Source organism: Balaenoptera borealis (assembly GCF_965194805.1).
Source record: "Balaenoptera borealis genome assembly, chromosome: 13".
Classification (NCBI taxonomy): domain Eukaryota; kingdom Metazoa; phylum Chordata; class Mammalia; order Artiodactyla; family Balaenopteridae; genus Balaenoptera; species Balaenoptera borealis.
In genome coordinates this window covers 99,789,245-99,810,755 of record NC_138870.1, presented here as the reverse complement: position 1 = coordinate 99,810,755, position 21,511 = coordinate 99,789,245, and the positions used below count along the sequence as shown (strand labels likewise).

The window sequence follows — 21,511 nt, the reverse complement described above, 5'->3', positions numbered from 1 at the left end:
TCAGAAACTCTGGGCCTCAGCAGGCTGCTCTGTGGCAGCCGACGGGGAGGTGTTTAGAGGCCTCTGGATTCTGCCAGCAGAAGGTCTCGGGCAGGACTGCCCTTGGTGGCGCAGTGGTTAAGAATCCGCCTGCCAACACAGGGGACACGGGTTCGAGCCCTGGCTAGGGAAGATCCCAGCCGCGGAGCAACTAAGCCCGTGCGCCACAACTACTGAGCCTGCACTCTAGAGACCGCGAGACACAACTGCTGAGCCCGCGTGCCACGACTACTGAAGTTTGCGTGCCTAGAGCCTATGCTCCGCAACAAGAGAAGCCACGACAATGAGAAGCCCGCGCACCACAACGAAGACCCAACACAGCCAAAAAGTAATATAATTAATTAATTAATTAATTAATTTTTAAAAAAAGGTCTTGCGCAGCCTGGTAAGGAGGTGAGATCCATGGCTGTAGGGGTATTCAAGAGCAGGTAATGTTTTTGATGAGAACCATGAATACTGTGTCAGTTATTTCTCCAACCACAATGTCACCTCACCTATCTTTTAAAATTTTCTTAGAATGAGTAGATTTTACTTTAATAATACAAACAATCTCTCTCTCTCTCTCTCTCTCTATATATATATATATATATACTCGAGCAAGTGGGATGACCTCTTAGTGTGAAACATTGTTTTTGTTTGTTTGTTTGTTTTATAAATTTATTTATTTTTGGTTGCGTTGGGTCTTTGTTGCTGCGTGCAGGCTTTCTCTAGTTGTGGTGAGCGGGGGCTACTCTTCATTGCGGTGCGCGGGCTTCTCATTGCTGTAGCTTCTCTTGTTGCAGAGCATGGGCTCTAGGCTCGCAGGCTTCAGTAGTTGTGGCACGCAGGCTCAGTAGTTGTGGCTCTCAGGCTCTAGAGCACAGGCTCAGTAGTTGTGGTTCATGGGCTTAGTTGCTCCGCGGCACGTGGGATCTTCCTGGACCAGGGCTCGAACCTGTGTCCCCTGCATTGGCAGGTGGATTCTTAACCACTGCACCACCAGGGAAGTCCCGAAGCATTGTTTAGTCACTTGGCCATCATATCATGAGTGCCTACTAAGTGGTCACATACAGAGATGAAACAGACATGTCACTCCCTCACCCTAAACTCTTCCTTGGCTCCCTGTTGCCTAGGGAACAAAGCCCAACTCCTGGGCCCAGCATTCAAGGCCCTCCATAATCTGGCCCAGCCTCCCTCTCCAGCCTTGAGCATTGCCTTCCACTGCCATTACACCACATTCTTGACTCCCCTCCCCACCCTAATGGCCATGTGTTGGTACTCTCTATGACTTTGCTGCTTGCCTGCAGTGCCTTCCCAAGCACCTTCACCAACAAACTCTTGTTCTTTCCCATAAGGCTGATGTCCCCTCTAGGAAGCCTTCCCTGACTGCCCCCTCCTCCAGCCCCACAGCTTTCAGGCATCCTCCGTGATCATTGGAGTCTTGGCCCGTCCCTCCAAAGATCTTGAAGGGCAGAGCCATGTCAAGGCTCTCTCAGGGTCATTCCTGAGGTTGGGCTCAGGCTCATGGCAGGGGGACATCCATGTGGCTTTGCAGAGGCCTCAAGAAGTTCCCATCAGTCCATGCAGAGCTGAGGGCCCGGAGGGACCAGCTCTGTACCCCTCTCGCTGGGAGCATCAGTTAGGGCTCCTTGGGCCCTTGGCCACCCTGGACACCTTCTAACCCAAAGAATCAGGCCAGGCCAGAGCAGCTGCGGCCAGCTCTGCAGGAGTGCAGGCTTACAGGCCTTCTCAGAGGACCCCATCCTGGCATGGTGGTCAGGGCGGCAGCCTTATCCCTAGAGTCTCCTCACACCATGCCAGGCAGGGCCCTCCAAGGATGGGCGAACTCTCAGATGCTCCTGGCATCCTTGTCTCTGAGAAGGTGGGCAGGGAGGGACAGAGAGGGGACACAGAGGTTTGGGGTTGACTTTTTCTCTTTCACATTCTAGTAAGGACCCTTCCATGCATTGGCCAGGATGGTTGTGGGCTGTACCTCGCTGAGCCCTCCCCTCACTAAGGCTGCCCCACACCCAGCCTCTTAATGCAGCGAGCTCTACACCAGGCAGGATCCACCAGCCAGAAATAACAGCAGTATCCTGGGGAATAGAGGCCTCGAGGGTGGGTGTAGGCGGAGCCGAGGTAACAGGAGAAAGGCTGATTCGTCTCCAGGCTGTGAGGCCAGTCGGTGCCCCCTGCTGCCCTCACCCCCTAGCCTGGAGGCCCCCAGCCTCGCCTGTCCTGGTGCTGTGTTCTGGTACCTCCTCTGGGCTGGGAGGAACCGTCCTAATGCCCAGGGCAGGGCAGGGGGGCCCAAAGATCACCCTTCCCTGCTTCCTGGCCCTGGCCAGAGCTGTGCCTGTGGCCTCTTTTACAATGAGGAGACGGATGGTACCCACTCCTAGCCTGCTTGTGACGATCACAGGAGCCAGCACAGCGCCTGGCATGGAGCACGTTATATACAACACACCTCCGTTTCTACGTGGGGAAACAGGCTCAGCCAGTGCTGTGATTTGAACCCAGGCCTTGGCTGTCCTGAGGAAAGAGCTCAGGGCAGGAAGGAAGCTGGCTGGGGGGCTAGAGAGGGCTCCAGTGCCAGCCTGCGGTGGGAGCTTGGACTCCTCATCACCTCCTTTGTGCAACGCCCACGGACGGGAGCCCAGAGCCCTCCCTGGGCCCCTCTGCCTGGACCAGAGACCCCGTGCTTCCTTCTGCCCCATCCCAAGTCCACAGTCGGCCTGATGCCTGGCAGCCTCAGGCTGTCCACCCCCACGCCCCACCCCCACCTTTGGAGTAGGAGCTGGAACATTTGTTGGGCATTTGTTCTTAAGTTCTCGGAAAGGAGAAGGAAGGGAGGGGCGGGCTCCCAGGGAAGGCTGCCCTGGGGACAGTCATCAGATCCTAGGAACCATGTTATTTGTCTCTGGCAGATGTGTTTACAGATGTTTATGTCTGGAGGTTGGGGAAGAAGATGAGGACCCATTCCTTTATTGGGGGGCAGCAAGTGGCGCAGCAGGGGCCCAAGGCAGGTTTGCTATCAATTATTTAATGAACCTTCCCGGCTGGCCAGGCACAGGCAAGCAAGGAAGTAGCTTTTCCAGCAGCTCTGGAGTAGGGGAATAATTCCCCCTTGCTGCTGTATCAATATTCAACTTCTTGTTTACATGTTCAGTTGGAATGTCCTCTATCTGAGAACGAGGATGAGGAGTAACTTAGGACCATATTCCTGGAAGTCTGGTTTCATGGTTCACTTGTTCCTAAATCTCTGTTTGTCCTAAAGTGGACCAGCCAGTGCAAGGCATGCTGGGAAGTTTGCTGTGAGGTGGAGGGGTCAGGACTGGACACGGCTTCGGGGCCTGACAACTGACCGTGGGCTCAAGTGTGATGTAGGCTCTGCGGTGGGGTGTGGGGAGGGCATCCACCTCCCTGGGCCGGAAGCAGCAGCAGGAGGGAACCAAGGTGGTGGGTGAGACTGAACTCAGTGGGGCGGGGGGAGGAGACGCCCCCAAACGGGAAGATGTTCCTTGTAGCCACATAGTCCACAGTCAGTGAAAATCAGAACACAGCCCCAGCCCCCATCAACTTCCAAGGAGAGAAAGAGCAGAGACGAGGTCCTGGCTGCTAGAAACAACTCAGGTGGCTGAAATCAGGAGGGCCTTTATTAGCCCACATGATATATTGGCTAAAGTACTTGGGAAGCTGCTGGTAACAAAAAGACCCCCAAATAAAGTCACTTAAATAAGGTAGAAGACTGTTTCTCTCTCACATCGCAGCCCCAAGGTGAGTGCTCCAAGGCCAATGGGACCACTCTGTCATCTCCAAGATAGGGCTTCCAAAGGGCTCCAGCTGTTGCTATTTTTCAGCGAGTGAGAACAGGGGGAGAGAGTGCCCAAGGCAAACATCTTTAAGGAGATGATCCAGAATTTGCAATGGGATGTTCTGCTCACATCCCATTGGCCCGGACTTAGTCACATGGCCACACTCAGCTGCCAAGGATGCTGGGAAGTGTAGTCTGCAACTGCGGGGGTGGCAGTAAATGTCCAGCTAAAACTCAGTAGGTTCTATTACTAAAAGGATGACAGGAGGAATGGACACTAGAGGACCGCTAACAGTGCCTGCCACAAGCAACAGGAGTCTGGTGATAGGATACCTCTAGGGTTGATTAATTCACTAGCTCACCAACATATTCATGTCTTCAGGGATCCAGTATATTGACTTTTAGTCTCAGGCTGGTCCCCTCATGGCCTCAAGATGGCTGCCAGTACTACAGCATCACACCCTTAGGCACTAATGCAAAAAGGCAGAAAAGAGAATGTTCCTCCCTTGTGTCTATGAAAACTTTCTCAGAAGCCCCCTTCTCCAACTGACTTCCCCTAACTTTCCTTGGCCAGAATAGCATCATGTGTCCATTCCTGCTCCAATTACTAGCAAAGGCAGTGGAATGACCAGGATTGGCTTAGGTCGATTGAGAATAACCCCCCAGGGCATGTGATAGTTCTATGTCATTTCATTTATAAGAACTTAGAGGACAACTTAGCTGCAAAGGAGGAGTTGAACTGTGATGCAGTCCCATTACAAGGCTCAGGCAACCCCATTGTCACTCTGGAGCTGAGATGGCCTTGCAGAGTTGTACTGAGCTGGGGCAAGGAGCTGGGTCGTTATAGTTCACATTGATCAGTCTCTGGTTACAGGCTGTCTCTGGAAGAAGAAATGACCTTGGATGAGCCAGTTTCTTCAGCCCAGGCAAATGCTGCTCCCCTGGTGTTGCTGCCTCAGGAGCTTGGAGAAAGGATCCCACTGAGCCAGCCCCAGGCCTCTGAGGATGGGGTGCCAGTCAGCTGGTGCCAGAGTCTCTGAGAGGGTGGGATGCAGAGTGTGGAAAAAAATCTGAAACTGGAACTAAGTGCCACTGCTGCCTGAAGAGCCCAGAAATACACCCTTACACTTATGGTCAATCGATTTTTTTCTAAGACAATTCAATGGGGAAAAAATAGTTTTTTTCAACATATGGCGCTAGAAAACTGGATATCCACATGCAAAAGAATGAAGTTGGACCCCCCTCCTCACACCATATATGAAAACCAATTCAAAATGTATCAAAGATCTTAATGTAAGAGCTAAAACCGTAAAACTTTTAGAAGAAAACATAGGATTTAATCGTTACAATTTTGGATTAGGCAATGGTTTCTTAAACATAACACCAAAAGCACAAATAACTAAAGGAAAAAATAGTTAAATTGGACTTCATTAAAATTAAAATTTGGGAGGAATTCCCTGGCAGTCCAGTGGTTAGGGCTCCGCACTTTCACTGCCAAGGGCCAGGGTTCAGCCTCTGGTCAGGAAACTAAAATCCCGCAAGCCACACAGCACAGCCAAAAAAAAACAAACAAACAAAAAAATTAAGTTTTTTTTTTAATGTTTCAAAGGACACCATCAAGAAAGTGAAAAGAGAGCCCACAGAATGGAATCAATTATTTATCAATCATATATCTGATAAGGGACTTATACCTGGAATATATAAAGAATTCTTACAACAAAAAAATTTAAAAATGGACAATGGATTTGAAAGGCATTTCTCCAGGGAAGATATACAATGACCAAAAAGCACATTAAAAGATGTTCAACATCATTAATCACTAGGGTAATGGAACCAAAGCCACAATGAGATACCACTTCACACCCACTAAGATGGCTATAATCAGAAAGACAGACAATGACAAGTGTCAGAGAGATGTCATACATTGCTGGGGGAATGTAAAAACGGTGCAGCGGCTTTGGAAAACAGTCTGTCAATTCCTCAAAAAGCTAAGCATAGAGTTACCACATGACCCAGAAATTCCCTTCCCAGTTGTATACCCAAGAGAACTGAAAACACATATCCACATAAAAACATGTACGTGAATGTTCATAGCAGTACTATTATTATAGCCAAATGCATTAACAACCCAAATATCTATCAGCTGATGAATGGATATATCCATACAATGGAATATTATTCAGCAATAAAAGAGAATGAGGTACTGACACGTGCTACAACATGGATGAACCTTGAAAACATGCTGAGTGAAAGAAGCCAGACAGAAAAAGCCACATATCGTGTGGTTCCATTTATATGGAATGTCCAGAATAGGCAAATCCATAGAGACAGAAAATGGATTAGTGGCTGCCAGGGGCTGAGGGAGGGGGGAATGGGAGTGACTGCTAATAGGAATGGCAGTTCTTTCTGGAATGATGAAAATGTTCTAAAATTAGTGATGATGGTTGCCTAATTCTGTGAATATACTACAAAAAACCACTGGGCAAATGTTATGGTGATAATAATAATATTATTTTAAATATATAATTTATATTTTATATATTATATATATATATTTATTTTAGTTATTTATTTTGGTCCCTTGGATAAGGAGCCTAACATGGCCCCCTGGCAGTTCCAGCTTCCAATTCAGTGGAACCATTGTTCTGTCCACTGTTGGAAACATTTCCCCTTGCAAGTTTCAGGAACAGGAAACAAAAATTCCATGAGTGATTACTGGGTGTAGTCATGATTCCTCACTGTGTGTTCTGTTAACGGGATATGTTGGCCTCTGATTCAGCACATACGCTTTATCCTCTAAGTCAGGACCCCATTTTTCAGGTGTTGCCTCCCAACTAGCGACATACCTTGAGTCTTCAGTAGGTCACGCCCCATATTCTTGGACCAGCTGTTTCTGGGTGGTGAAGTACCTTAGAGACAATAGCTTAATAAAGGCTCACTCTGCCCTGGAAGATCCCTTGCTGGGTTGCGGATGAAGTGTGCCCAGCTGTGCTCTCCAGTGCTGCTGAGCAGGGCCCGTGGCAGAGGAAGGGCAGGGGGAGCAGCACCTTTCACCCCAGCTTGGTCTAAAGTCACGAGATGTGACCCCCACCCCACCCCCAGCTGAAATTTTCAGCAAGAGTTCATTTTACTGGAGTCTGGGAGGAAACAACAAGGATTGAATAGTGAAGGCTGAGAGAGAGAACATTTTACCACCAAGATTCTGCAAGATAATATTCAAAAATGAAAATAATGGGGACTTCCCTGGTGGTCCAGTGGCTAAGGCTCCGCGCTCCCAATGCAGGGGGCCCGGCTTCGATCCCTGGTCAGGGAACTAGATCCCACATGCTGCAACTAAACATCCCGCATGCCGCAACTAAAGTTCTATAAAAAACGAAATAAATTAATTAAAAAAAAGAAAGAAAATGCTGATGAGCCAAAATAATGTGAATGTACTGAACACTACTGAACTTTACACTTAAGAATGGTTGAGGGGCTTCCCTGGTTGTGCAGTGGTTAAGAATCCGCCTGCCAATGCAGGGGACACGGGTTCGAGCCCTGGTCCGGGAAGATCCCACATGCCGCGGAGCAGCTAAGCCCATGCGCCACAACTACTGAGCCTGCGCTCTAGAGCCCGCGAGCCACAACTACTGAGCCCACGTGTCACAACCACTGAAGCCTGCGCGCCTAGAGCCCATGCTCTGCAACAAGAGAAGCCATGGCAATGAGAACCCCGCGCACCTCAACAAAGAGTAGCCCCCACTCGCTGCAACTAGAGAAAGCCCGCGTGCAGCAACAAAGACCCAATGCAGCCAAAAATAAATAAATAAATAAAATTTTTAAAAAATGGTTGAAAGGATACATTTTATGTTATGTATATTTTACCACAACCAATCTTTTGTTTTTGCTTTGTTCTTTTTTTTTTTGGCCGCGCCACACGGCATGCAAGATCTTAGTTCCCCGCCCAGGGATGGAACCCACGCCCCCTGCAGTGGAAGAATAGATTCTTAACCACTGGACAGCCAGAGAAGTCCCCACAATTAATTTTTGTAAATCAAAATAAAAAGGAGATGGGAAATGTGAGGCAAAGTCAGGAAGCACTATGACAAAGTCAGTGGCTGAACTTGAAAGCCATGCAAAAGATGTGCGTCAAGTTTGTGCTTAAAAGATAGAAATCCTGAACCTAGATTTCCTCAAATTTCAGGGAAATCGAAGCACCTCCTTATTTGCCTTTAGCAATCCACTGTTTTAATAGCAGCATGGAACTCTCTTATAACAAAACCTTTCTTGGTTTGAAAGAACACAGCTGACTCCAGTGAATAATTTTCAATTTAAATGGAGGAGGGGGGAATGATGATGGTGACGATTGGTTTTCCAGCCCTTATTCTCAGCCAAGCGCTAGCATAAGCACTTTATACATGTTAACTCATTTAATCCTCACACTCACCCTCTGAGGAAGGGTGTATATTGACCCCACTTTGCAAGATCTGGAAGCACCTTCTAAGTCAGGATAATTCATTTGTAGTCAATGTCATTTTTACATTGGTCTTTAACCAATTTCCGCTTCCTCCATGTTTGGCCAGTCTGACTCCTGACAAGTCATGCCAGGTGAGTCCACCTGGATAGGAGCACCCCATCAGAAACAGGCCAGCATGGGGACTGTGCCCCTGGAAACAGCTACCTGGCTTCCCTGCCCTCAGACCTCTGTCCTCAGCCGATGCTGCCCCGTCACCCTCTCCTCCATTTCTGCCACTGCCTGAGCCTCGCCATGGCTAGGGCTCCAGGCTCCATCCCCTGGTAACCCCACCTCCCCTCTCACTTCTGATGTCATCTCCCCTAAGCCCTGAGCCTCCCCATTCTCTTCCCTCTCTGTCCCAGGAAAGTCTCTACATGCCCAAAAACCTCAGAGAAGCCAAATAAACCTGAATATTTCTTCACCAGGAAACTCCACATCCTAACCACGCTAGAAAAAAAAGCTTTCTTTTTTTTTTTTTTTTTTTAAATCAGAGTTCATAAAACCCCCGATGACTTTGTGATGTTTTGGTAGAGAAAAAAACAAACAAAAAGCAGCATTTCACAAAATGGATTTCTGGCCATTGCAAAGTGATCATAAACTGTCCCAACTTCCCAGAGAGACTGAAAGGAAAATTCATCTGCAATCACCTTCTTACTTTCCATTTGGGTTTTAAATGCAGTCCCACCCCCAGTTCGATTACCGAAGTTCGGAACTGAGGTTGAGGGAAAATATTCACACGAAGAAAAAGAGATCAGCATCCAATCCAGAGCCAAGAAACTGCTGGAAGACTTCAGCCCAGCCCAACCCTTTCCCATCACAAAGCCACAGAATTTCAGGACTGGGAGGAACTGTAGACCTACTGGCCCAGCTGTTACATCCCTGGATAAGCACTTTCCCTTCCATTTGGATTGTCTATAAATTACCATACAATTTGAGATGCGGAAACAAACACTGAAATTAACATTGACTTAAAGAAGGTAGAATTTTATTTCTCTCTTAGGTAAGAGGCCAGAGGTGGGGAGTCAGGGCTCAAGGATTTAGCTGCTCCCCAAAGTCATTCAAACACCCCAGGCTTCTGCTGCCCTGTCTGTCCCTCCACACTCAGCTTTCATCTCATGGTCCAAAGCAGTTGCTCCAGCTCCAGCCATTGCACCCATAGTCAGCCAGCAGACCTGACCCAGAGATCACTCCCATCACTTCTGTTCTCAAGGGAAGCTGGGGAAAAAAAAAAAAAGCAGTTGTTATTTGGGAAGCCAGGTGCCCAGCTAAAAAGTCTACTGCTACATAAGACAGAGAAATGGCTATTGGGGAGGAACTGGCCTTGTCTGCCACAGAGGGCTCCTAGGGGAAAATGCAAGTCATTCTATGGCACAAATTTCCAGAATGAGTTGTGCTGAAACATAATGAATGTCACATTTTGTTTTATTTGGCACTCGCTAGCATCTTGGGCACAGTTCCACTTTGTTGTGAATGTCAAAATTGCATCTCAAGAAAAAATGTAATGACTACTGGCCTTTGCTGCTAGTTCAGAGGGTGGGCTCTGGAGGCAGACTGCTCAGGTTTGACTCTGGGCCCTCTTCCTACAAGCCAAATGGCTTTGGGCAAGTTACCTACCTGTTTGTGACTCAGTTTCCACGTCTGTAAAATGGGGATAATCATTGTTCCTGCCTTACTTGACTGTTGTGAGATTGCATGTGGGAGTACCCAGCACCATACTGGGCACATAGGAAAAGCTTGATAAATGCTAGTTCTATTATTCTTCCACCCCCTGAGCCTCTAGTCCCATTTCTGAGTCTCAGTTTCCTCATATGTAAAATCAGGGATGTGGTAGCTAGTCTCCAAAGATGACTCCAAACAATCCCTACCCTCTCTGTACACATATGCCCCTCCTCCATCAAGATGTGGAGCTTACATGTAACCCCTTGAGTCTGGGTTGGGACTAGGACCCAGTGGAAGTGATGGCCACTCTGGGCCTGACCTTTAAGAAAACAGGCAGCTTTCACTTCCTCCCTCTTGGAGCCCAAATGCCATGCTGTGAGGAAGCCCAAGCAGCTGCATGGATAGGCCCACATGGAAGGCTACTAGGCTCCCAGCTCACCCACAGTCTCCACTGAGCTCCCAGCCTTGTGAGTGAGCCATCTGGGAAGTGGATCTTCCAGGTAGTAGTCAACTATCCCAGCTGATGCCATGTGGAGCTGTGTCAGTCGCTGTTAGACTGAGGAACAAGTCCTGAGAGCAGGTGAGGGGATTAAGATGAGATGGGGTCAGGAGGGTGGTGTACAAGCACACACACACTTTATTTCCCATCAAAACTCTTTTTATAGATTGCAGTAGGCAATACATGTTTTTGTTAAAATCACAAGACAGAATCATCAGACAGTATTTCCTTAATGTTGAAGTTATAGTACAAAACATTCTGCAAACCAGAATATAAACATGCGTGAGAACAGACTGTGATTACCAAAATATGCCAAGGACAAACTATAGTTAGAGAAACCGGAAGCAACCTCACAGGCCAAGACTCATATCTTCTCTAATAACTCTTTCAGGTCCTGTCAAGAATTAAGCAGGACTTTGCCATGCTTTAAGCTGCAAGGACTGTGTCAGCTTGCAGCTGGTTCCCGACAGAGCTGAGAGATGGTCCTGCCGAGCCTATGAAATTGCAAACTGTGAGCAAAGAAATGACTGTTATTTTAAGCTACTAAATTTGGGGGTGGTTTTTTATGCAGTGATAGACGACCAGAAGGCAATTTGATATGTAGAAGTAGGATGCTATTGAAATAAAAACTTTAGGGACTTCCCTGGTGGTGCAGTAGTTAAGAATCCACCTGCCAATGCAGGGGACATGGGTTCGATCCCTGGTCCGGGAAGATCCCACATGCCCTGGAGCAACTAAGCCCGAGCACCACAACTACTGAGCGTGCGCTCTAGAGCCCGTGAGCCACAACTACTGAGCCTGAGTGCCACAACTACTGAAGCCCGTGCACCTAGAGCCCATGCTCCGCAACAAGAGAAGCCACCAGAATGAGAAGCCTGCTCACCTCAATGAAGAGTAGCCCCTGCTTGCCGCAACTAGAGAAAGCCCGTGCGCAGCAACGAAGACCCAACGCAGCCAAAAATAATTAATAAATAAATAATTAAATTAAATTAAATTAAAACTTCAAACGTGCGGCATTAGTTTGGGAACCAGATGGCAGGAAGGGCCTCGAGGAAACTGTGAAAGCTTAAGGAACAGTGAGGAGAGTGCTATTGGATGCTGAAGAAAATAGGACCCCAGTTATGTAGCCGAAGTTGGATAAAAGCAGACGCTTGTTTTAATCTCCTCCTATTCACCTCTTTGGTGAGAGAGGGATCCCCCATCTGAAGGTGGTGGGAATGGCTGAAAATACAACACCCAACACTGGACAGATGAGACAGCAATCTGTTTACGCATCATATATACTCACAGCCCAGGGAAAGAGGACACTGTACCCCATGTAGACCCACACCTAACTTGCCCTCAGGAACAGTGTGAACAACCAGGGGCGGGGAAGCCAGGCTCTGTAGTATCAAGAGGGTGAGGTGCCTCTGGTTCCCATGGGCAGATGTGATGGGGTTTGTTTGTATAATTCCTCGGGCTGCCAGGGGGCTGAAACCCGCTTCACAGGGATAAGCAGGAATTGTACCAGGTCCGTGTGACAAGGTGGGTTGTTTAGCTAGGGGACCTTATCCACAGGAACGGAGTTCTTGTGCAGGGCATTTGCTGTCAGGCCATTTGAGGTTCTCCCAATTTCACCAGAAGTCAAGGCAGTACATAACACTGGGCCTAAATTTTAGTCTTTATACCACAATGCTTAGCAAAACCAGTGGCTGTGGTGGTGTGGAAGATAGACCAAGTGTCCAGTGACCATGTAGGTCTGGTTAAAGGAACTACCAGGCAGAATGTTGAAAATGCCAGGTATCCTCTGCCAGCTGCCTGTGATAAAATACAAGAGGAATTAGGATCCAAAAAGAAGCTGGTCAGGTTTTAAGCAGAATTAAGAGGAAATACAAAGGAGCTAGGATTTGTTGGCTTCAAACTTATAAACTATTATGTATTTCATTTCTTTAGGAATGAGGTTGTCAGGATGAATGTTTTCAAAAAAATCTTGGCTGTCTTTGTGCCGAGGACAGAGCCTGGCACGCTGCTTAACTGCATTATTATTTGAAAAAATGCCTTCCGATGCCTGTGTCCTGCCACAGGTCCTGTGTCAGTTTCAGCAAGTTCTTTACCTGCAAATAGTCTGTTTCTGTGAACAGTTTAATTAAGCAGAGCAAGTGACCGGAGCAACAAGCAGGGCACCTAGGGAGCTGAGATGACCAAAAAGTACCAGAAGGTAGTATTTCCCAGGTAAAGTTAATTTCGTCTGCTTCAACCGCCATAATATTGTTTCCCAGAGAAAATGGTCAGTGATGTCAAATAGGGGACGCAGAGGGCTCAGGGGCTGGTCGCTCTGAGGTTCCTCCAGGGAGCCAGTGGGCATGTAGGAAGTGGGCAGGTCAGGCTGCCACAGGTCCAGTTCACTATGCAGGTTTTCTCACCCACGTTTTCTTGTTTAAGTCACACACCCACCTTACTAAGTTGACATAAACATTCCCATTTTAGAGATGAGGTTATCAAGGCTCAGAGAAGTCATCAAGATTTGAACTCCTGTCTCTGGGAATAAAACTCATGCTCTTTCAACCACACCAGGAAGTCCCAAGCTGTCTCCCAAAGACCCTGCCCTGTGACTACCCAGGGGACCCACCAGAGTCCCCGATCTCAGATAGGAATGAAAACGGACTACATGGCAAATCCCATCCTTTGCATGTTACAATGCACAAACCTGCAAAGCTCATCTGTGTCAATGAGCAGGGTGGGGTGTGGACACCCCCAGACCCCAGTCTGACTTAGGCCAGACCCTCTCTTCACAGGGCACTTTTGCAGTGTCACTCATTCAACTACTATATATCGTGGACTACCATGCACCAGTCCCTGGTACAGTGGACTGTGTCCAGCCTAGGGCCAGACTGCCTAGGCCTGAATCACATGCAGCTGTGTGATGCTGAGTAGGTGGCCTCAGTTTCCTCATCTGTGGAATGGTGGTAATACAGACATCCACCTCCCAGAGTGGTCAGAAGGAATGGATGATTTAAGGTGTATTGCACAGTGTCAGGCATATAGCAAGCACTCTCCTTTCATTATCATCATCTGATGAATAGATGAATGGAATTCATTGCAAAACTGTAAGATAGACAGGAAAGGCTATAATTAACCCCATTTTATAGATGAGGAAATTGAAGCTCAGAGGCATTAAAAAGGTTGCAGAGACAGAATGGGTACAATTATTCTTATTTTACAGATGAGGAAACTGAGGCTCAGGGAGATAAGTAACAAGCTCAAGGTCAAAGTCAGTGTCAAAGGCAGGCCTAAATGCTCTGGCCCAGGCTCCCCCTCTGCCCTCAGTAATATCCCCCTCTTTGGAATTCTGCACTAACGCAGCAGGATTTCACAGAGGGCACAGGTAGCCTTCGTCACCAATGGCCAAGAGGACAGGTGGCCTGAGATGGTGTAGGTCCTGCAGTAGCTTGTACCTTCCAGCCAAATCTGCCTGTGGCCTCACCCGTTCAGGTCTCACCTGCTCAGGTGCTGCAGGAAGTCCCCTGGAAAATGTTGGCTCAGGAACGCCCCTCCCCCTCTCCCACTGGGCTCAGCACCTGTGCCTGCCCAGGTGGATGGAGACAGGGGGGCTGGACTTGGAGACCCGCAGGACCTCACCCTCAGCTGGCTGGATCAGAGGGCCCTGGCGCTCTGCCTGAATTGCACCATTATTGCTTCCTTTGGGTTTAAGGTGGTATGTACCCGGAACTTCCCCACGAAGCAGAAATTACCCTGAGGGAGGACTATTAAGAGTTCTTAATGGGTTGAAGAAAGAAAGGGAGGGGCTGGGTGTGTTTCTCGATTTTTAGTGAAAGGAAGTAGTTTGTTTTGAAAGGAGGGTAGTGGAAAGGGATGGAAGAAAGTTTCAGAGTGTGGAAGTCGGAGGGGGAGTTGACTGGCACTTATGAGAGGTTTGGGGGAGACTGCTGTTAAGAAGCGCTCACGTGGATTAAGCACGTTCTTTTGCCAGGCTCTGTCCTCAGCCCTGACCTGCGCGACCTCATTGAACCCGCCAGGTGGGGACGCCTAGCGTTGAGCCCTCCACACGGCCCGCCCCGCGGACGCCAACTCGGCCTCCATTCAAGTGCTTCATCCAACAACATCTGGAGCCCCTGGGGCGCAGGCGCAGGAGAACTGGGGGGACAGGGCTAGAAATGCTGAGGGCAGCGGGGGAATAAACCGGAGAAACGAAGGCGAGGGAAGGAGCTGGAGACGGAGACAGGGAGGATTATCGTGAGCGCTGGAGGCTCGGTGCTGCCTCCTTGAGGTTGCGCGGGGGACCCAGACGGAGGGCCCGGAGGCTCCAGCGGACACCCGCCGTCTCCCGGGGAGTCTGCGGGCGCCCTCGACCACAGCCACGGGGGTGGGGATGCAGGTCTCGGCAGGCGGACCCCCGACCCCTCACCAGAGCCTCGGCCGGCCTCTCCCACCCTGGGCTTTCGGCGCTCCCAGCATCCCCAGCTCTCCCACCTCCGGGCGCTTGTTCAAGCTGTGCCCTCTGCCTGAAACACTTCCTCCAGGCATTAAACTCCTCGTCCTCCCAGGCCTCCCCAGGCAGCCTCCCTTGGCCGTGCACCCCGCCCCTGGCCAGAGTTTCTGCTCCTGCCTCCGGTTTCCCCGGAGCCCCACAGCCCTCGGGTACAGCGTCCTCTCCTCCCCACCGAGGGGTCCGCAGGGCTCCGATGGACAGACGCCGAATGAACTGGAATATCTGGAGCAGCGGAGACGCGGGGCGTGGAGGGTAAACCCCCGCCGACTCGCACACCCGCCCCCCAGGGCCGGCTACGTGGTTGAAGGGACAGCAGGACCCGGCGCGGGCGCAGGGAGCCTTTTCCTGGCCCGAGGGTGCCCCCTGGGGGCCGGAGCCGCCCAGCAGGTACGTTCCCTGGCTCGGCGCGCCCCCGCGTCTGATCCTCGACCCCGGGCGCCTCTGAGAGCCTCCCCCCACCTCTCCCCAGGGTCCTCGTGGTCTGGGAGGATCGACTGTATCGATAGGTCTGTGAGTCAGAGGGTGCGCCTCCTCGATGAATACCCGGGCGACGAGAAGGAGCGGGCGGGAGGGCAGATCCGAATCAGCACGGACCCGGCCTTTCGTCCTGGACTCCCCCTCCTCTGGGTGACACGCGCACACTGTGCGCACACACGCACGCGCCGGGTGCACACGCTTGACGCACGGCCCACCCCACACATGCACTCACTTGTGCACACACTGACACACACGACACTCGCTCGCACACCTTACCTGTGCATGCGCGCGCACACACGTAGACACACCGCCCTTTCTGTAAGTGTGGTCCACCCCTCTGCCCACCTCACCTCGCCTGGGTCATCACCAGATGGTGCTCCCCAGGCCTTGCCGCCCCCCCCTCCCCAATCCCTCTTGCTGCTCAGGTTAGTTGCAGGGCTGGGGTGGTATTCCCCAGCTTCCCAGAATCCCCGGGTGGTGCCCACCTTCCAGACCAGACCCTTCAACTCCCCACTCACTCATAACTCACTCATGTGCCAGACACCGCCCCCCCCCCGGAACAGAATACGGCATAAGCTAGCCCTGTTGTGAGAGTGGTGTTGACAATGAGTAGTGTGACTGCACCTTAACCCAGAGTTAGGAGCCGTGGTGGTGGAATTTTAGGTCATGTGACAGGCGGGGGGCGGGCTCTCAGCAGTCTCCCCCAGCCTCTTTTTTTTTTTTTAATATATATATATATTTTTTAATTAATTTATTTATTTATTTTTGGCTGTGTTGGGTCTTCGTTTCTGTGCGAGGGCTTTCTCTAGTTGTGGCAAGCGAGGGCCACTCTTCATTGCGGTGCGCGGGCCTCTCATTGTCGCGGCCTCTCTTGTTGCGGAGCACAGGCTCCAGATGCGCAGGCTCAGTAGTTGTGGCTCATGGGCCTAGTTGCTCCGCGGCATGTGGGATCTTCCCAGACCAGGGCTCGAACCCGTATCCCCTGCATTGGCAGGCAGATTCTCAACCACTGAGCCACCAGGGAAGCCCCCCCAGCCTCTTTATTGACTAATTCATCATTCCTCCTCCTCAATTTGAAATGCCACCTTTATACTTAGGTCTATTTCTGGACTCTCAAAGGGTTCCATTGACGTCTACTCTGCATTGGACAGAACCAATTATTCTCATCTAGGGAGAGCAATAGGGCTTTCCGTGGGGCTGGGAGCCTCCTCTCACCGCCTGCTCCCGCTTCAGTTTCCCTGTGTAGGGGAGGAAAACTTCCGGCTACCCTCTTAGGTTCTGTGGCCGAGAATTAACTGACATAAGACAGATTACCAGGAGAAAAGCATATAAACTTATTTAGTATATTTAGGTGTAAAACATGGGAGTCTCCAGAAGAAAAATGAAGACCCAAAGAAGCCGTTGGGCCCCAAAACTTATATACCTTTTTACATAAAGAAGACACTTTGTGGGGATGTGACAGGATGAAGGGGCTGGGGCCCGGGCAGTAAGCTGTAGGACAGTGACAAGGAAATATGTGGGGAAAACTAATAGAAAATCAGGGTTTTTTTTTTTTTTTAATTAATTAATTTATTTATTTATTATCTATTTGGCTGCACCAGGTCTTTGTTACCACCTGTGGGATCTAGTTCCCTGACCAGGGATTGAAGCCCAGGCCCCCTGCATTGGGAGTGAGGAGTCTTAACCTCTGGACCACCAGGGAAGTCCCAACTGGGGTAATTTTAGCAGTTTGTACAGATCCCCTTCAGCATCGACCCCCAGTCTCTGGTGATAAGAATGTTCTCTTCCTGGTGCAGGGAGGGCACCTTTCTCTTGGGAAGTGTATGACCTGCTTTTAGGTAGAAAAGGGAGGGCAGAGAGTCCCTCCTGCATCTTCTGTTTCTCAAGTACATTTAGCTCAAAGTAATCAGTGTTCCAAAGCAGCATATTCTGAGGTGAGATGTTCTGAACTCTTTTACCTGGAAGGGATTTTTTCCCAACACTTAGATCTCTGGCCCGTTATGTCACCATCAGAGCATTAGATTTGTTAAAATTGATGAACTAATATTGATACACTATTATTTACAAAAGTCCACCATTTACATTAGAGTCCGTGCTTGGTGTTGCGCAGTGCTATGAGCTTTGACAAATGTAAAATGTCACGGATCCACCATTACAGTATCACACAGAATAATTTCACTGCTCTGAAAATCCACTGTTCGTCCTTCAAAATCCACCTATTCATCCTTCTCCCCACTCCCCCAGAACCCCAGGTGTTGATCTTTTTACTGTCTCTATAGTTTTGCCTTTTCCAGAATGTCATATAGTTGGAATCATATAGTATATAGCCTTTCCAGACTGGCCTCTTTAACTAATCAATAGCATTTAAAGCTACTCCGTGTCTTTTTGTGGCTTGATAGCTCATTTCTTTTTAGCACTGAATAATATTCCGTCGTATGGATATATACTCCACTATCCATTCACCTAGGGAAGGACATCACTGTTGCTTTCAGGTTTGAGCAATTATGAATAAAACTGCTATAAACATCCACGTGCACATTTTTGTGTGGACATAAGTTTTCAAGTCAGTTGGGTAAATACCTAGGAGTGTGATTGCTGGATCATATGGTAAGGCCGTGTTTAGCTTTGTGAGAAACCACCAAACTGTCTTCCAAAGTGGCTGTTTTGCATTTCCACCAGCAATGAATGAGAGTTCCTGTTGTTCCACCTCCATGTCGGTATTTGGAGGGTTTTTTTGTTTGTTTGTTTGTTTGTTTTTCAGTTTTTTTGGTTTTAGCCATTTGGATTTTAACAGGTCTGTAGTGGTATCTCACTATTGTTTTAATTTGCAATTGCTTAATATATATGATATTGGCCATCTTTTCCTGTGCTTATGTGCCATCTGTATATCTTCTTTGGTGAGGTGTCTGTTTGGATCTTTTGTCTGTTTTAAACTGGGTTTTCTTATTGCTGAAGAGTTTCTTATTAGAAGAGTTCTTTGTATATTTTGGATACAAGTTCTTTATCAGATATGTGTTTTTCAAGTATTTTCTCACAGTCTGTTACTTGCCTTTTCATTCTCTTGAGTTCTACTTTAAAAAGCCCATTGTTGCCACCATCTACACTGCAGCCTCTAACCCAGCTTCCATCAGTAGTAAGAAGGATATATCGATCCCTGACTTCCTTGTCCTCCTCTCAGTGGGTTTGAACTTGGGCCGGGGAAAAGGGTCCATGTATTAAGCCCCTAAAACCCTAATCCCTACTCCTGCAAGTGTTGTAATGAAGATCAAATGGTGTGGTCTTTATAAAGCCCTTGGAACAGGGCCTGGAATATAATAAATGCTCAATTACCTTAGATAATTATAATAACAAGCATTATCTCTTTTAATAGCCAATGGAGTCAGTCCTTCCTCATTACTCTTCCTTTTCAGAATTTTCCTACAGCTATTCTCACACATTTATTCTTCTAGATGAATCATTTGATTAATTTTTAAATATCCTGTTCGAATTTTATTAAATGATTAAGTAATTTAGAAAAAATAGACATTTTAATGATGTTGGGTTTCTCATACAAGAATAAAGCCTGTCTTTTTATTTTTTAATAAATTTATTTATTTATTTATTTAGGCTGTGTTGGGTCTTCGTTGCCGCATGCGGGCTTTCCCTAGTTGCGGCGAGCGGGGGCTAAAAGTTCTCATTGCGGTGCGCGGACTTCTCATTGCGGTGGCTTCTCTTGTTGCAGAGCACGGGCTTCAGTAGTTGTAGCTCATGGGCTCTAGGTGCGTGGGCTCAGTAGTTGTGGCACAGGGGCTTAGTCGCTCTGCGCTATGTGGGGTCTTCCCGGATCCCGGACCAGGGCTCAAACCCATGTCCCCTGTGTTGGCAAGCGGATTCTTTACCACTGCACCACTAGGGAAGTCCCTAAAGCCTGTCTTTTTATTTAAGTCTTTATACCCCTTTCTTCACATAGAACTTACACAATCCTTGCTAAAGGATTTTTTCTTAAATGCCATGATGAATGAGGTCTTTTCTTCAGAGACATTCTAATCAATTACTATATATCTATATTTATAAATAGACAATTGATTTTTTTTTCTTTTTTTCCTTTTTTTAAGTTCTTTTTGACAATTGATTTTTTTTCTTTTTTTCCTTTTTTTAAGTTCTTTTTGACAATTGATTTTTTTAATAAACTATTTTTTGGAGCAGTTTTAGGTTCACAGCAAAACTGAGTGGAAAGGTACAGAGATTTCCCATATACTCCCTGCCCCACACGTGCAGAGCCTCTCCCATATCGATGTTCCCCAGCAGAGTGGTGCATTTATTACAATTGATGAAGCTACATTGACACATCATTGTCACCCAAAGTCCATTAGGGTTCATTCTAGGTGTACATTGCATGGGTTTGGACAAATGTGTAATGACATGTGTCCACCATTATAATCTCACACAGAGTAGTTTCACTTGATTTTTAAATATTAATTTTTTCTAATCTCCTTGAAGTTTCTAATAGTTTTTCTAATTGATTCTCTTAGCTTTTCCGGGTAATAATCTAAAAACAGTGAAATTTTGTATCTGCATTTCCAAAACTTAATCTATTTTATTTGTGTGTCCTAATTGCCTGGGTTAGCTCCCCCAGAACAGCATTAAATGGTAGTGGTGACAGGAAGTCCTTGCCTTATTCCAGAAGTTAATGGAAATGCATCTACTGTTTCACCAGTGAATACTGGTTTTTAGTGTCATATATTTACATATTTTTATCATGTTAAAGCATAAAATCTGCTCCTATATCAATAAAGTCATTTTCTAAAATTAAGAATGGATGTTGGACTTTATCAAATACCACCTTAGCATCTACTGAGATGCTTATTTGGTGTTTCTCCCATAATCAATATATTTGGTGAAAGATAGGATTCTCTACAATTCAGTAAACAAGGCTCACAGAGGTCAGGTCACCTGCCCAGGGTCACACAAGGGGCAGGTGGCAGAGCTAGGGTCTCTTTCTTTGAGCCCAATGTTGCCTGCTCTGAATGCCTGTGACCTTGCAGCTCCTGGGACACCCGCACCCCTGGTCCCCTGCCAGGCCTTACCCACCCCTTGCTGGCACAGTCCGTATAGCTTCCGCGGTGCCCATGGCCCTGCTCTCCTGCAGGAGAAGGTGGCCCAGCTCAGCAGCTGCCCATGTCTCACCTGTGAACACAGCTTAACACAGGAGACTAGCCTTGGTGAGTGGAGAGGTATCGAGCAGGCCCCGGGTCACAAGTAGGAGGGTAAGAGAGAAAGAAGTTTCCCTCCCTTCCACCAGGTTTGATAAAGAGGGAGGAATGGGCCGCTGCCCTCCAGGCAGAGGCAGGATCTAAAGGGGGCAGAGAGAGCAGGTTCCGGTGGGCATGTGGGCTCAGACGAAGAACGTCAGGCTTTATATCAAGTCTACCCTGGTCATCCCAGGTCTCTGCCCCGGCTTTGCTGTGTGATCTGGACAGGGCCCCAGGCTCTGTGTGCATACTGAGGCACAGAGACCCATGAGGAGGACCCTGGGGTTCTGGGCTGGGACGTGAGGTAGGCGGCAGGGGAGGAGCTGGCCCACTCTGCTTTCTGCTCTGGGTGCCACCGCCAGGCGCTGCCTGCCCACCCCCACCTGGAACAGCTGAGCCTGGAGGTGTCTCAGAGCCCCAGCAGGACGAGCATTTATTATGGTGACTCTGCCCTAGGAATATATATATTTAAAAATATATATATTTTGCATGCATTGTCTCATTTGCTTTAAATTAACTTATTGTAATTAAATCCTCAGAATAGTCCCACCTGGAAGATGACGAGGTCTTCTCAGTGTTGAGTGTTTTATATACCATCTCATTTACCCCATTTTACAGAGGAGGAGATTGAGGCCCAGGGAGGGAAAATAACGTACCCAGGGTTGTTCAGGGGGGTGGTGGCAGGGATGTTAGTATTCCAGCCTTCTGTAGACTTTCTGAGACCTGCAAGGTCACCGCGGGGCTCCGTCCTCCTGTCACCACTTGGCTACACCAGTGATAAAAAACGGTGTGAGGGGCAGGAAGGGACTGCCAATTAGCTGAGGGCCTC

General features: G+C 48.3%; 2 long non-coding RNA genes across 2 annotated transcripts in view; both read right to left on the bottom strand.

Moving 5' to 3' along the window:
* The window catches only part of LOC309610184, a 281,821-nt gene extending 260,577 nt beyond the window's left edge, over nucleotides 1-21,244 (bottom strand). The window contains exon 1 of the long non-coding RNA XR_014233770.1: nucleotides 19,602-21,244. This is a non-coding gene — a long non-coding RNA (uncharacterized lncRNA). The remainder of the gene's footprint in view (nucleotides 1-19,601) is intronic.
* Nucleotides 669-15,355, bottom strand: LOC309610181. Its single transcript, XR_014233767.1, has 2 exons — nucleotides 10,426-15,355; nucleotides 669-9,542 (listed from the first exon to the last, which is right to left on the bottom strand). It is a non-coding gene; the product is annotated as an uncharacterized lncRNA (long non-coding RNA).
* Nucleotides 21,245-21,511: the final 267 nt, after the last annotated feature.